Consider the following 14,689-nt stretch of genomic DNA (forward strand, 5'->3'; position numbering starts at 1 on the left):
AGGTGGGTGACGTGCGGATCTTCTTTTCTTTTTGGCTGTGGATGCCCTTCAGGACTGCCTTCTTGGCCTTTAATGCCTTTGCTTTGGCTTCAGTTTGCGGAGGGGCAAGGGCTTCCTTCTTGGCTTTCGGCGCCATCGTCGTAGAAAAGGACATTTTTTTTTTTTTTTGTAGTTGAAGCATCTAGCATTGAAATAAATACAAAAGATCTCTTTGGTATGTAGAGGTATGTGGGACAATATAGCAAAGTCCAAAATAATGGCTCTTAGTTACTAGTTAGGGAGCTCTGGTGGCTTAGTGGGCAAGGCACTTAGTTTGAATCCACCAGCTGTTCCTGAGAAAAAGGTGAACAAATGCCTCTCATGTGATTTACTAGCTCTGAAAACCCACTGGAGGGTCAGCTCTGGGTTGGTGCTGACTCAATGGCACATAGGATCAACAACAATTACTAGTTGGGTTACAAATTTTGGAGATTTGTAACCTTTACCTTGCACATTTAAAAATATATTAAAAAGAAAACACAGCGATTCCAGTTTGAAAGGTGTTAATTGAATCAGTGGTTACAGAATTGCATAGCCAAGGTGATCAAGAGCAATCAGCAGAACCTTGGAGAACCAGAGTTATGTATGTGCTCCTTACTGGATTTTGTTTATGTGGTCATTTATGTTTTCAAGATGAACTGAAATATGTTGGCTTCATTGGTTCCTTGTAAATGGAGGGTTCCCCCTTCTTAACCATTTATTTATTTTTCTCAGTTTCTAAATTTTATGTTGCTTTTCATGCAGAATTCATGTACAATGTGTTTTCATTCATACACAGTGTGTTTTATACATTCCTTCATTCACATTGTGTTTTCTACGATCATTCTTCTACACTGTCTTCTGAGATAAATCACTATTGATCTATGCCTAACATTGTCCCATTTTTTTCAGGTCCCCATTGGATCTTTCCTAATTCTTTCTTCACACCCTCCCTCTGCCCACCTGTTGTATAAATACATATAACAAAACATTTTTTACATGTACAATTCTGTAACATTACTTACACTCATTATATTGTGCAACCTTCCATCACTGTTTTCCACAGCTTTCTATCACCCTTACCAGTTTACCCAGTGTGCCTTGAAATGATGACTTTTTGCCCCCTCGCAATACATTCCAACTCAGATCATTTTCAGTCATTTGTTGTTATGTCATACAGAAGGAAAATACCGCCTTCAGCAACATCTTCAGCATTCAACCAAATCCTATGGAAAGTGCTCCTTTTTACTACAGTTGGAAATCAGGATAGATAAACTGTATATTCTTTGTTGTTGTTTTCTGAGCGTTTTGCCTGAAGGAATAAATAATTAATTGTGGCCAACCACATTTGATGATGATGGTGTGTTTGTAACAGCTTTTACTTCATTGCCTCAAAGGTTTACTAGGTATGCATAGTCTGGTTAGGTATGCGAACATCATTATGCTTGCTTTTAGATTTGTAAATGTTATTGTTTGAGGTTAGAATTAACCTGCGTTAGTATCAGGGACTTAGTTTCACTGCTGGTATGAATAACAAATACTACGTAAAACCAACTCGGCCGTTGAGTTGGGTCCAGCTCATAGTGACACTACAGAGCAGAGAAGAACTGCACGATGGGGTTTTTATGGAAGCATATTTTTGCAGCACTTGGCCTGTGCTGAGCCAGCCAGGCTCCCTGCTATGCTAATAATGTGAAAAGGGGAGAGTACATTTGCGTGCTATTTATAAACTACTAACAAGTCAGGGAGCTATGGTGTCTTAGTGGTAAGGAATTGTGCTGCTGCCAATGCAAAGGTCTACAGTTCAAATCCACTAGCTGCTTCTTGGGAGAAAGATGAGCAATCTCTTCCTGTGCATCTACAGCTTCTGAGAACCTGCTAGAGGGTAAGCTCTGAGTTGGTTCTGACTGGATGTCACATAACAGCAGCAAGTCTTTCAGAGCACTGGTGATCTGATGGGCAAGGAATGGCACTGCCACCCCAAAGGCACATACTTTACATCTATTAAGATAGGCAATCTCTTGTGTGATGGACAGCCTCTGGAACTCTGTTCGAGGTTTTGCTTTGTTTTGTTTTTGGAGTAACAAATTTCTTTATATCCAGTCAAATTAGTTTAAAAAAAAACAAAACCAAAAACCCCAAACACAACAATCTTAAAAACTGTAGTGATCAACTTTCTTAACCCTGCTCAGGGGGGAAAAAAACATCAATGCAACACTGTAGTAGGTCCTTTCTTTTGTGAGACTCTTTAAAAAAATTCAATCTTAAGAATCCAGAAAAGTCAGCAAGAGGGGCTGTCCAAGTTTCTGGGAGTGGTAGCTATTCTTTTTCACTGATAGCAATTACGTCCTGTCAAAGGAGGCTTGAAGACCTGAACTTTTATATCTTGGTGTTGATTCTTCAATCTTTAAAAAAAGTTGTGATATTTTTTCAGAAAGCCAGGACATTCTGGGCTGATTTTTTTCCTTTCATTTGAAGCAGAGACTTTCTGTAAAAACACCGAGCTTCTGTCATGAATGAGAGCATGGTTTAGAAACAGATAAGGATGATGGCTGGCTACCACAGTGAATTTCATTAATATTACATAGCTGTACATGTGAAGATGGCTGACATGCCAAGTGTTTAGTTACATATACATTTGCCACAGTTTAAAAGGAACAAAAATAGACAAGAATCATTCTGTAATGGCTTTTCTTTTATAAAGTCTAACTACTCTTTATTAAGGGTGCTCTGTTGACCTTGTGGTAAGAAACTGCGCTGCAATTCCAAAGACACACAGTTCAAATCCACCAGCAGCTATGGGGAAGACTGAAGTGTAGTCTCCCCCCGTGTAATTTACTGCCTCTGAAAACCTGCTGGAGGGTCAGCTATGGGTCAGTTCTGACTTGACTGCACACAACAACAACAACGACGACAATGACTCCTCATTGAGAGCATTAGAAAACAATCATCACATCACCTAAGTTGTGTCAGGATTTTATTAGTAAATTCATTAAGGAGGCCCTCATAGTTTATTTCAGGGTCCCTCGTTTGGTATCCATAATACACTAAATGACACTTTTGGCAGGTAATATTTTTAAGTGCTTTACTTTTTGTCTAGCTGTTTCCCCAGTTCCTCCTCACTCCCTTAATTTCTTCTGATGCTGATACTCTCTATACTAGCTATGTGTTCCTTTGTGAGGAAGGAGATTCTTCAAAAGATCTTTAAGGTATGAGAAATTCCGAGAATATGGAAAAGATAGTAAAAGTTGTTTAGCTCTAGTGAAATCCCATTTGCTCTTAAACCGGAAAAGAGGAGCTGTTATTGTTTTTGCTATGTACAGTCGAGTGGAAATGACTGATAGCTGACCCACAAGTTGGTTTTCGGAGTTTGTAAATTGCAAGGGAAGAGATTGCCCATCTTCCTCTAACAGAGCAGCTGGTGAATTCAAACCATATGCCTACAGGGGTTGCCTTCACTGACTGACACTGAAAATTTTCATGAAATATCATATGAGCAAGCTGCGTGACGTAAGCTGTTGATGAGTCTTCCTCCAATCCTGATACCACATTCCTCCTCATAAAGCCCAGCCTCTCGAATGATCTGTTCTGCATATAGATTGAAAAGTTATGGAGACAGGATGCATTCCCTTCCTGATTTTGAACCATGCAGTGTTTCCCTGTTCTGTTCTGAAACTGAGGTGGACCTGAAGCACTTGCTGGAGAAGGTCAAGGATCTCAGCCTTCAATATGGATTGAAGTTCAACATCCAGAAGACAAAGATTCTCACCACTGGGCCAATTGGCAGCACCTTGATAGATGGGGAAGAGATTAAGGTTGTTAACAGTTACAGCTCTGCTCCACAGTCAACACTCTTAACACCAGCAGTCAGGAAATCAAAGGCAAATTGCATTAGGTAAATCTGCTGTCGGGGACCTTTCCAGAGTACTGAAAACCAACTATGTCAGTCTAGAGACTAAAATGTTCCTGATTCAGGCCATATTCTTTGCAATCACTTGCAGTGCGTCAGAGAGCTGAACAATGACTAAGGATAACAGAATAATTGATGTCTTTTAGTTGACTCATCAGTAATATTTGTTATGAAGATGACACAGCTTTGCTTGTTGAAAGTGAGGAAGACTTGAAACACCTGTTGCAAAAGAGCAAAGAATACAGCCTTCTATATGGATTGCATCTCAATGGCAAAACAATAGTTCTTACCACTGGAATGATAGGCAACATCATGATGGATGGAGAAAAGACTGAAATGACTTCATCTTGCTTGGATCCACAGATAACACCTTTGATATCAGCAGTCAGGAAATCAGGAGTCGTATTGCACTGGGAAAGCCTGCAAATTATTGATAAGCAATGATGTCAGTTGAGGACTAAGGTGTGTCTGACTCAGGCCATGGTCTTTCTGATCACTTGCTGTGTATCTGAGAGCTGGACAATGAATAAGGATGACAGAAGAATTGATGGCTTTGAGCTGTGGTATTTAAGAAGAGCGCTGAAGCTGAACATCCTAGAACAAGCAGATATGTCTTGGCAAGCATGAAGCTGGAGTGCTCTTCGGAGGCAAGGATCATGAGGCTTTGCCTCACACACTTAGGGCAATGTTGCTAGGAGGGGCTATTCCTCGGAGGGGGGCATGATGCTTGGAAAGGTGGAGGGACAGTGAAGGAGAGGAAGACTCTCAGACAGGTGGATTGACACAGTGACTATTGCAATGGACTCTGGTATGTCAGGAAGTATGAGGATCACACAGGATAGGACAGGGTTTAGATCTGTTATTCATAGGGTGTCTATGGGTTTTACTACATTTGATAGTACCTAATGACAATAATAAGCCCTCGGGTTGTCTTCCCAATTGGTTTCCTAATCATCTGAGCTATGCTACTAATTGAAGCATTATGCCCGTTTCCATTATGCTGAGAAAGGTAGAGAGTCAGCAAGGGAGAGGAAAACCCTCAAGGAGATAGACTGACATAGTAACAATGGACTCAAGTATATCAGAGATGGTGAGAATGGCACAAGATATGGCAGGTTCCAGATCTGTTGTTTATAAGTTCACTGTGAGTCATAGTTGACCCAATGACACCTAATAATAACAGCAGATAATCTAAAGGTGCTTGAATCGAACCTGCCCCGGCAGCACTGTGGAAGAAAAGGTCTGGTGATCTACTCCCATAAGGACTGTAACACAGAGACCTTATAGTTCTGCTCTGTTACATGGGGTTGTCATGAATTGGAATTTGTTCATGGCAATGGGTTTGATTTTTGTTTTGTAAACCTTGGCTGCAGGAAATAAAATTGTCTGTAGTGCTGAAGGTGATAAAGCAAAGTTTTATGGCCAGCTTTTGGATGCCAGGCCTAAGAAGGGGAAATACTGCATCTGGATTAAGTCAAATGAGTACTTACCGGGCTGTGCCGGCAGAGTCACATTTTGTAGTTGAATGTGTGAACACTGCTCTAAATCTGGGCGATCCCGAGGTGTTTTGAGCAGCAAAGTCTTTTATAATTAATTGTCTGAGTATTGCCATTCACTTGGGAGCAGGTGATTACTTGCCTGGGTGTTACTCTAAGACATTACAATATCAATGGCTCTACTGATTTTAATTAAAAACTTCAAAATGTATGCCTGTTGAAATATTCATTATCGTACCCTTGATTGTGTGTGAGAATCCGAAGTCTGCGCTGCTTAGGTTCCCCCCACCCCGTAATCATACCAACACTCAATAACAGGAAATGAACTTTTCATAATTTTTCCTTTCAAGACAATGAGGTGTTAGGCTCTGTGTGTGTGTGTGAATACATGTGTGTGATTTTTTTCAAGAAAATGTTATTCTGATTCGTCTTTTCTGTCGTGCTCTGAAAAAATGTCTGATATCAAAGCTAGTCGACAAAATAAAATCAGACAAATATGAGTGAGAAGATAAAAAAGGCAGAATGCATGGTCCCTTCATGTCTAGTTAATTATATGCCACTCTTGTTGCTATTGCAAAAAAAAAAATCTGAACTCTGAAGAATGTTGATCTTTATTGTCGAGCAACTCGTGAGTTTAATGAAGACATTCAGAGGAAATTGAAAGGATGCTGAAACACCCACATCTAAATATATTGCTGTTGAGTTGATTATAATTCATGGCAACCCCCTGTGTCACAGAGTAGAACCACTTCAAAGGGTTCTCTTTGCTGTAATATTTATGGGAGTGAATCATCAGACCTTCCATGGTGCTGTTGTTTGTTAGGTGCCGCCGTCGAGTAGAGTATGACTCTTACTTACCCTATGGACAATAGACCTGCACCCTGTTCTATCCTGTGCCTTCATCACAGCCCACTGCTACAGTCACTGTGTCAGTTCATATGGTTAAGGATCTTTCTCTCTTTCACTGACCCTCCACCTTTCCAAGCATATCCTTCTCCAAGGATTAGCCTCTCCTAGCAGCATACCCAAAGTATGTGAGATGAACCTTTGTCATCTTTGACTCCAAGGAGCACACTAACTGCACTTCCTCTTAAGATTTTTCAGTTTGTTCTTTTGGCAGCCCTTGGAATATCCAGTGCTCTTCTCTAACTCCACGGCTCAATTGCATCAATTCTTCTGTCATCATTATTCATTGTCCAGTTTTCAGATGCATAGCAGGTGGTGATGAGTAGACTCAAAGTGCTAACATTTTGGTTACTAGTACAGCATAAGCTACTCATATCACTCATGGACCTTAGAAAGGGTGCAAGAACTGCAAATAGTAGGGAAATGTTGCATGGAGCAGGTAAATTGTTGCTAAGGTTCCTTTGGATAGGATGACTTTTTAATGTAGTCTCTGGTTTATGCCTCATAATGTTTCAAAGGAGGGGCAATTGAGATGGTTCAGGTTACTTTCTTTCATTTACTGATTATAAATTGGCTAGTGATTATGCTCATAATCCTTTTTTGGTAAGAAGAGCTTGTTACACTGGAAAAGCTTAACATTATCTTTCAGGTCTTCCAGGGTTAAAAAAATAAGTTTTGAGGTCAGGGAGTGCTATGATTTCCACTTCAATTTTGTTTTTCAGAAGTGCTTTGCTTATTCGGGGTCTCTTTCCTCTCCAAGTAAACTTGACAATTTCTCTTTCGATCTCCTTGAAAAAATGAATGTGGTATCTGTGTTGGGATTGTGTTGAACATGTAGATTGATTTTGGTAGGATTGTCATTTTCACAATATTGAGTCTATATATCCATGAACAGGGCACATTTTTCCATTTATTTAAGTCTTCCAATGTTTCTCACAAAAATGTTCTGTAGTTTTCTTTGTATAGATCTTTTGTGTCTCCAGTTAGATTAATTCCCAAGTATCTCAATTTGTGGTTGGTAATTATAAATGGTATTATTTTCTTGGTTTCTTTCTCTGAGTTTTCTTTGTTACTGTATGTAGAGGAATCCCACTGTTACTTGGATTTTGATCTTAAAACCTACTACACAGAAGTAGTACCCAAAACAGCATGGTACTGGTACAATGACAGGCACATAGACCAATGGAACAGAATTGAGAACCCAGAAATGGACCCATCTGTTTATAGTCAACTGATATTCACCAAGAAAATAAAACCTATCAAATGGGGAAATGATAACCTCTTCAAAAAATGGTGCTCGCAAAACTGGACTTTCACCTGGAGAAAGCTGAAACAGGATCCACATCTCACACCATACAGAAAAATCACCCCAAGGTAGATAAGAAACCTGGGAATAAAGCCCAAAACCATAGAGTTCATTAGAGACAAATGGGGATCAAGCTTAGAAGGCCTAGTTTATGGTATAAAGACTGCCAAATGTGGCCAGAAATGCACAATCTAAAGAGGAGGAAATTGATGCATGTGACCTTGAAAGATTAAATCCCTGTGTGCATCAAAAACTTTTTCCAACAGGGTGAAAAGAAAACCTACTGACTGGGAATGAACATTTGGCAATGCCATCTCAGACAAGGGTCTTATAACAAAAGTTTACAGGATACTCCTAGGCCTCCATAAGAAAAAGACTGATAACATAAGTACAAAATGGGCAAAATACATGGAAAGACTTTTCACAGAGGAAGATACGTGGATGGCCAACAGACACATGAAGAAATGCTCGAAATCACTGACAATAAGAGAGATGCAAATCAAAACCACAATGAGGTACCATCTCACTCCAGTAAGAATGGCAAAGTTTAGCAGGGCAGAAATTAATAAATGTTGTAGAGGATGTGACAAGATAGGAACTCTTATACACTGATAGTGGGATTGTAAAATGGTACAAACCATTCTGGAAGGAAGTTTGCTGTTTCCTCAAAAAGCTGAACACAGAAATTCCAGATGACTCAGCTATTCCACTGCTTGGAATGTACCCCCAGAAAATGAGAACTGAGGCACAGACAAAGACTTGTACACCAACTTTCATAGCATTGTTATTCACCATTGCAAGAATGTGGTAACAGCCCAGATGTCCAAACACAATCAAATGGATTAAGAAATTATGGTACATTCACATGATGGAATACGATACAGCACGCAGGAGCAATGATTGTGAAAATCACTATCTCATTTGGGAGGGACTGGAGAGCATTGTGCTGAGTGAACTAACCCAATCCCATAAGGACAAATACTGTATAAGACCGTATTTGAAGAACGTGCATGTGGATCCAATGGCAGGGAATAAGCAGAGGGGTGAGGATGGGTGGAGGGAGGGGTGAGTAAAGGAAAGGGGAAAGATACAGTGTGAAAAACAATATATACAAACTTTGTAAGTAAACCAGTATAATTTTTTTTTAAAAAAGGAGTGTGCATGTGTGTGTGTTTGTTACAGGCCCTGTGGCCCTAACATGTGTCCTCACATGGACAAGAGTGTTTTGAAACTGGCCAAGATGCTAGTCATCAAATGATGATGGCTGTTTATTGTAGTGTTAATTGCACTATGGTTTTCTTCCTCAAAAGCCCTTAATGCAGGATTATATTTTTTTCTACAACTTTGACGTTTTTGGTGGCTCCGTTAGGAACATTTCTAGTGAAACCACATCCTACTCAGGATATCGTTTCCTTCCTGAGGAAAGAGCAATAAAAATTATAGCAATAAAAATGGTCCACTTCTGAAAAGCAACAATAAGTGGTTTTATTAGGATGATATTCCATGCCTAAGCAGTACACATGGGCAATAGGTAGATTGCAGCATGGCTTCAGATTTCTTTCCAGGAGAGCAAAGCTGGTCTTGATTACTTTAACTCTATTCCTACTCTGGAGAGTAGTTTCAATTAAAACATTCCCCCTAGCTTTAGAGACAAATCTCTCTCTTCTTTATTAAAAGTAGTTTGAGGATGAAACTTTTAAAACCAGAAATAGTGATATCATTAAGTGTTTATATTCATTGGGTAGAAGGTAGAATGGAAAACCCACATTTCCTTTGTCGGCTTCAAGTGACAGTAATACCATGATTATAGCAGGAAGATAAATTGTAGGTTGTTGTGTGCTGTTGAGTCAGAAACGACTCATCGCTGACCCTCCAGTGGGTTCTCAGAGGCAGTAAATTGCAAGGGAGCAGATTGTCCGTCCTTCTGTGGAGCAACTGTTGAATCTGAGCTGTGTGCCTTTGCTGTTGCAGGGCAGTTGCTTACCACTACGATTGTAGGTAAAATAATACCTACTGCAATGAGACCTGGGCCAGAACATCAGAGTTGGAGCTCTGATCTGGATTGTGATTCCCTACTCCCTTTTAGATTGAATATACTTAATCTTTTCACTTTAGTCTCTTAGTGACCTTTCTATATCCTTCTTTCTCTTTGTGTTCTTTTCCATCTTTTGTTCTAAGACTTCTTTTCACCAGAATAACTTGTTTCCAGTATGGCATTGGACAATGAAATATCCCTGGGTCATTTCCTTTGGTTCATAACTTGAACCAAATTGATTCCCAGTGTTAGGAAACTGCTTCTCACCCAGCCATCCCCTAGTAGATATTCCTGATGCTTTGTTGTCCTCAGCCATATTAGAATATTCATTATTTTTAGAAAGCCTCAAAGGGAAGTGATAATTCATATTTTTCTTTTTAAATTCATCCCAGTATTTAACAAACCTTAACTTCTCTCTTTTTTTTAAATTTAGTGTTTAATATTTTAACATGATATATATATCCCAAGATAGGTACATATTTTAAGTATGTAACTTGATTGATTTTGATAAATACATTTTCCTAAATGGTGACATAGTCCATAGAGAGTTGTGCTGCTAACACAAAGGCTTCACCTCTCTGGTGGTTACAATCCACCAGACACTCTGAGGGGGAGAGTTTGGCAATCTCCTCCTGTGTGATGCCTTGGAAACTCAAAGCACGTTCAGCTGTGAGTTGGCTCCAACTCAACAACAATGAGAACGAGAGAGAGAAGCAGAATATTCATAAAGTTGTCGTGACCTAATCATTTCAGAAGTATACTACCAATCCTTCTTCAGAGGTTTTCTTAGTCTAGAAGCTCCTCTGACACCTGTCCACCATGAGTGCCCTGGCATCATGGCACCAGTCAAACTATTGTAGAAGGACTATGAATGGTGGGCAAGCAAAAAGAAATACCGTCAAACAGGTGGACTGACACATTGGAGTCAACAGTGGGGTCAAGTACAGCATCAGTTATGAAGATGATACCAGACCAAGTAATATTTCTTTCCGTTGAGCATAGGTGCTTATGAGTTGGAGCTGACTCAGTGGCACCTAACAACAATAACAACACTCGGAATGTGGACTTCCTGAATGACTTTAATGGTTACTAACAAACAGCTCAGTGGTTTGAAACCATCTAGAGATAGCTTGCAAAGAAGGTCTTGAAGACTGCTTTAGAAAGGTCATTGTTATGTAAACCTTATGGGAGTGCAAGTCTGTTACACACGGGTCATCATATGTCAAACAGACTGAACTGCAACTGTTGGTTGATAAGGGTATAGAACATTTCTTTAACTTCAGAAACGTGTCCAGAAATGCCTCTTCCCAGTCATTCTCCTCTCTCTAAGAAACAACTACTTAAAACAAAACCCAGCAAACCCAAACACCCAAACAAAATCACAGATTAATTACTCTGTTTAGAATTCCCTATGCTGTTATGTGCTGTGGGGTCAAGACCAACCCGTAGCTGACCCTCCAGCAGGTTTTAGAGGTAGTGATTTGCGTGGGAAGAGGCTGCCCATCTTTCTCCAACAGAACCATGTGATTTTGCGCTGGTGATGTAGCTCCCTTATCACTAGGCCACCAGAGCACAATTTCTTATTAATGGAACTATATAATGCAATCTTTTGAATCCATCTTATGTTGGTCTGCATAGCATCTATAAGATCTGCTCATAAATCAGTAGTTTGTTCCATTTTATTGCTGAAGTTTTTGTTGTTAGGTACTAACAAGTCAACTATGACACATAGCAACCCAATGAACACCTTGATACAAAATTTGCCCTATCCTGCCTCATTCCCACAATCTATTATTATATGCTCAAGCCCATTGTTACAGTCACTATGTCAGTCCATCTTGTTGGAAGTCATCTTCCCTTTCTCTGACCCTCCACCTTTCCCAGAATGATGTCCTTTTCCAAGGTCTGGGCCATTCTGACAGCATGCTGAAAGTATATAAGATGGAGTTTTACCATCTTTGCCCCTAAGGAGTACCCTGGTTGCACTTGCTCTAGGACATACTTGGTTTTTTGGCAGTCCATGGCATATTCAGTAGTTTTCTCCAGCATCACAATTCACAGTTATCGATTCTTCTATCATCATCATTCACTATCCAACTTTCAGATGCATAGAAAGTAACAGAGAAGACTATGATCTGCTACACTTTAGTCTTTAAATGGACATCATTGCTTTTTAGCCCTTTGGGGAGGAGCTTGGAATAAATTTTACAAATGCAGCACGTCTTTTAATTTTTTTACCATTGTTACCATAGATATTGATTATAAATCTAAGTAAAATTATTGACAACTTCAATCTTTTCTCCATTTATTGTGGTGTTGCCTCTTGGTTTGGTGTTAAAGGTTTTTGTTTTGTTAATATTGAGATATAATCAATATTGAAGGCTATATATAGTCTTCAATATGGAATGAAGCCCAACATCAAGAAGACAAAGGTTCTCAACGCTGGACCATTTGGCAGCCCCATGATGGATGGAGAGATATTGAGGTGTTCACAATTACAGCTTGCAACACTCTTGGTACCAGCAGTCAGGAAATCAAAAGACAAATTGCACTCCTCTTGATGCATATTTGGGTTGTTTCCAGTCTGGCTATTATATCCAAATTATTACAAACATTCTTGTAGAAAGCTTTCATTTGTTAATTTTCTTTACATACTTGTCCATGGTAGGCAGTTTCCAAGGTGGGAACCTTAGAAGTAACCTTTGAGTGTGGGCTAAATTTAGTGACTCGATTAAAAAAAAACAGAATATATCTACAGTTATGGAATGCTCCTCCCAAGATTGAATACTTACTCTTTCTTGGAAAAAAAAATCTGGAAAGGCAGCTTTCATTTCTTGGGATAATCCTATGGAGTAAATTTGTAGTGTAGTCATTTGTGGCTGTGTCCACAGCCATGTTATTGAGCTCAGAAGTGGATTCTTCCCTAGTTGCATTGAGATGCCTATAGCTATAGTTGACTGATGATTACAGCTTCATGGGAGACCCTGAGTTCAAACCATCCAGCTAAGTTGCTTTTGAATTCCTAACACTCAGAAAGTATGAGAAAATAAATATTTGTAATTTCCAACTGTCAAATTTTGGGGTAAATTATTATACAGTAATAGATAACTAGAATTTTCCACTTCAGAGCTACAAGATAGGGAACTCCCATATAGTCAATAATGTGGCTTTTGGTGTTAGTTCCTGAGAGTAGGACAAAACTTGCAGCAAATGAGGGGGTGCCGATTGGGGGTGCCAAATGAATGAAGAAGGATCACAAGAGGCCAGATGCTGATTAACCCTCGAGGCATCATGACCCCATGATGAGACGAATAAATGGCATTGGAAGAAAGAGGCTCAGCGGACCTTCTTGGGTGTGCAGAATACTTTATCTAGCAGTATGGAAACTTTTCCAACCTTCCTCTTGGGGTTGATGTTTGTATTTTTTTTTTCTGCTATTAAGCATAGTACTTCCCCTGAAGTTCATGAGTCTTTAAAAAAAATCTCAAAATTAGTTACAGAGAAAGGACTTACGTACCCTGGGTGAAGAAAGATGAGAGATAAAAGGCCTTATGGAAAAGCTGGGTTCTAAACTCACTAGGAAGCTGAGACTTCTACAAGGTTTATGGTTTAAGTCTCTCTGAGAAGTGCTGATATGCAAAACCTCAATGTGTGGTTTTAGACCAGTCTTACTTTATTGATTCCTCTGTGGAGGATATTTCAGTATGAGCTTGGTGTTTCTTGTATCCACAGCTGTTAACAGAAGGTAGGGTAATGTTCTACAGGCTAAATTGTATGTAATCTCATCATAAAGCTTGGTGATGCCTAAAGAATTTTGTTGCTGTTCTCAAAATGGAGTTTGATTCCTCCTTTAGTGTGAAATAGCACAAATTCATTATATAATAAAATCATTTAATCAAAAAGGAAGGATTGAAAGTAAAAGTGAAAATTATACACAGACTCACTTCAATGACATTTATAATTATGCTGTTAATTTCCATAGATTTCTTCCTTAAAATACATACATATGAAGGGAAGTGCACGCAGTAGTTGGCAACACTAATGCCATTTTGTCTTTTTTATAGATGATTTACTATAAACTTGTCTACTTTAAAAGTATTGGAATATTGGGCATTTAAAGAACAGGTATTGTAATAGGCAGAAGTACATTTAATGACTTTAAGAAAACTGGGTGTCTGGACTGACAGGAAGAAAGTTTCTGGACTTAAAAAGTGATAACCAGCACTGGACAAGATATTAATAACAGTTCTTCAGGAGATTCTTAATCTCAGCCTATCCTGCTACTCTTTCCTTGTTGGTTAGCCTCCTAATACAAGTTCTCATTTTCTCTTTCACTTGTGTGTGTGTGTGTGTGTGTGTGTGTTTTGTAACTTGGAATATTTATTTGGAATCAGAGGATCCAAGGCCTAGAATCCAGGTTTTGGGGTAATAAAAGCAAACATATTTTGTAAAATGGAATAATATTAAGAGCAGTCTTTTTAAAAACCCTTGTTCCCCTACCCAGTGTATTCGGATATTATTTCAAGACTAATAAAAACAGACTTAAATGATCATTTTAATGGGTACATAGTAACATAATTTATCCTACTCTATGCCTTTGAATAGTTCTATTCTTCCCTTTTTTAAAATAATTTGCAACAGTCACAATAACCATCCTTGTTTATTTGTCTCTGCACACTTAGTTATTTCTTTTGCATCTTTCAGATATGAGTATTTTAAAGACCTTGGTTAAGTATTGCAAATTTGACATTCAGAAACTTAAGACTCACTAACAGAATATGAGGGAGCTCTGATGACCTAGTGGAAGGAGATGTGCCATCAATGGAAAAATACATTTCAATTCCACCAACTACTACACAGGAGAAAGATGAGCAGTCTCCTCTTGTGTGATTTAGAGCCTCCAAAAACCCTCTGGAGGGTGTGCTGTGAGTTACTTCCAACGTGATGGTGCATTAACAACAACAGCAGCAATAGAATATGAGAGCATGCTCTCCCTATAACATGTTGTTGTTGTTGTT

This window comes from Elephantulus edwardii, unplaced genomic scaffold, assembly GCF_000299155.1.
Source record: "Elephantulus edwardii isolate Elephantulus edwardi_28Jun2011 unplaced genomic scaffold, EleEdw1.0 scaffold00040, whole genome shotgun sequence".
NCBI lineage: Eukaryota > Metazoa > Chordata > Mammalia > Macroscelidea > Macroscelididae > Elephantulus > Elephantulus edwardii.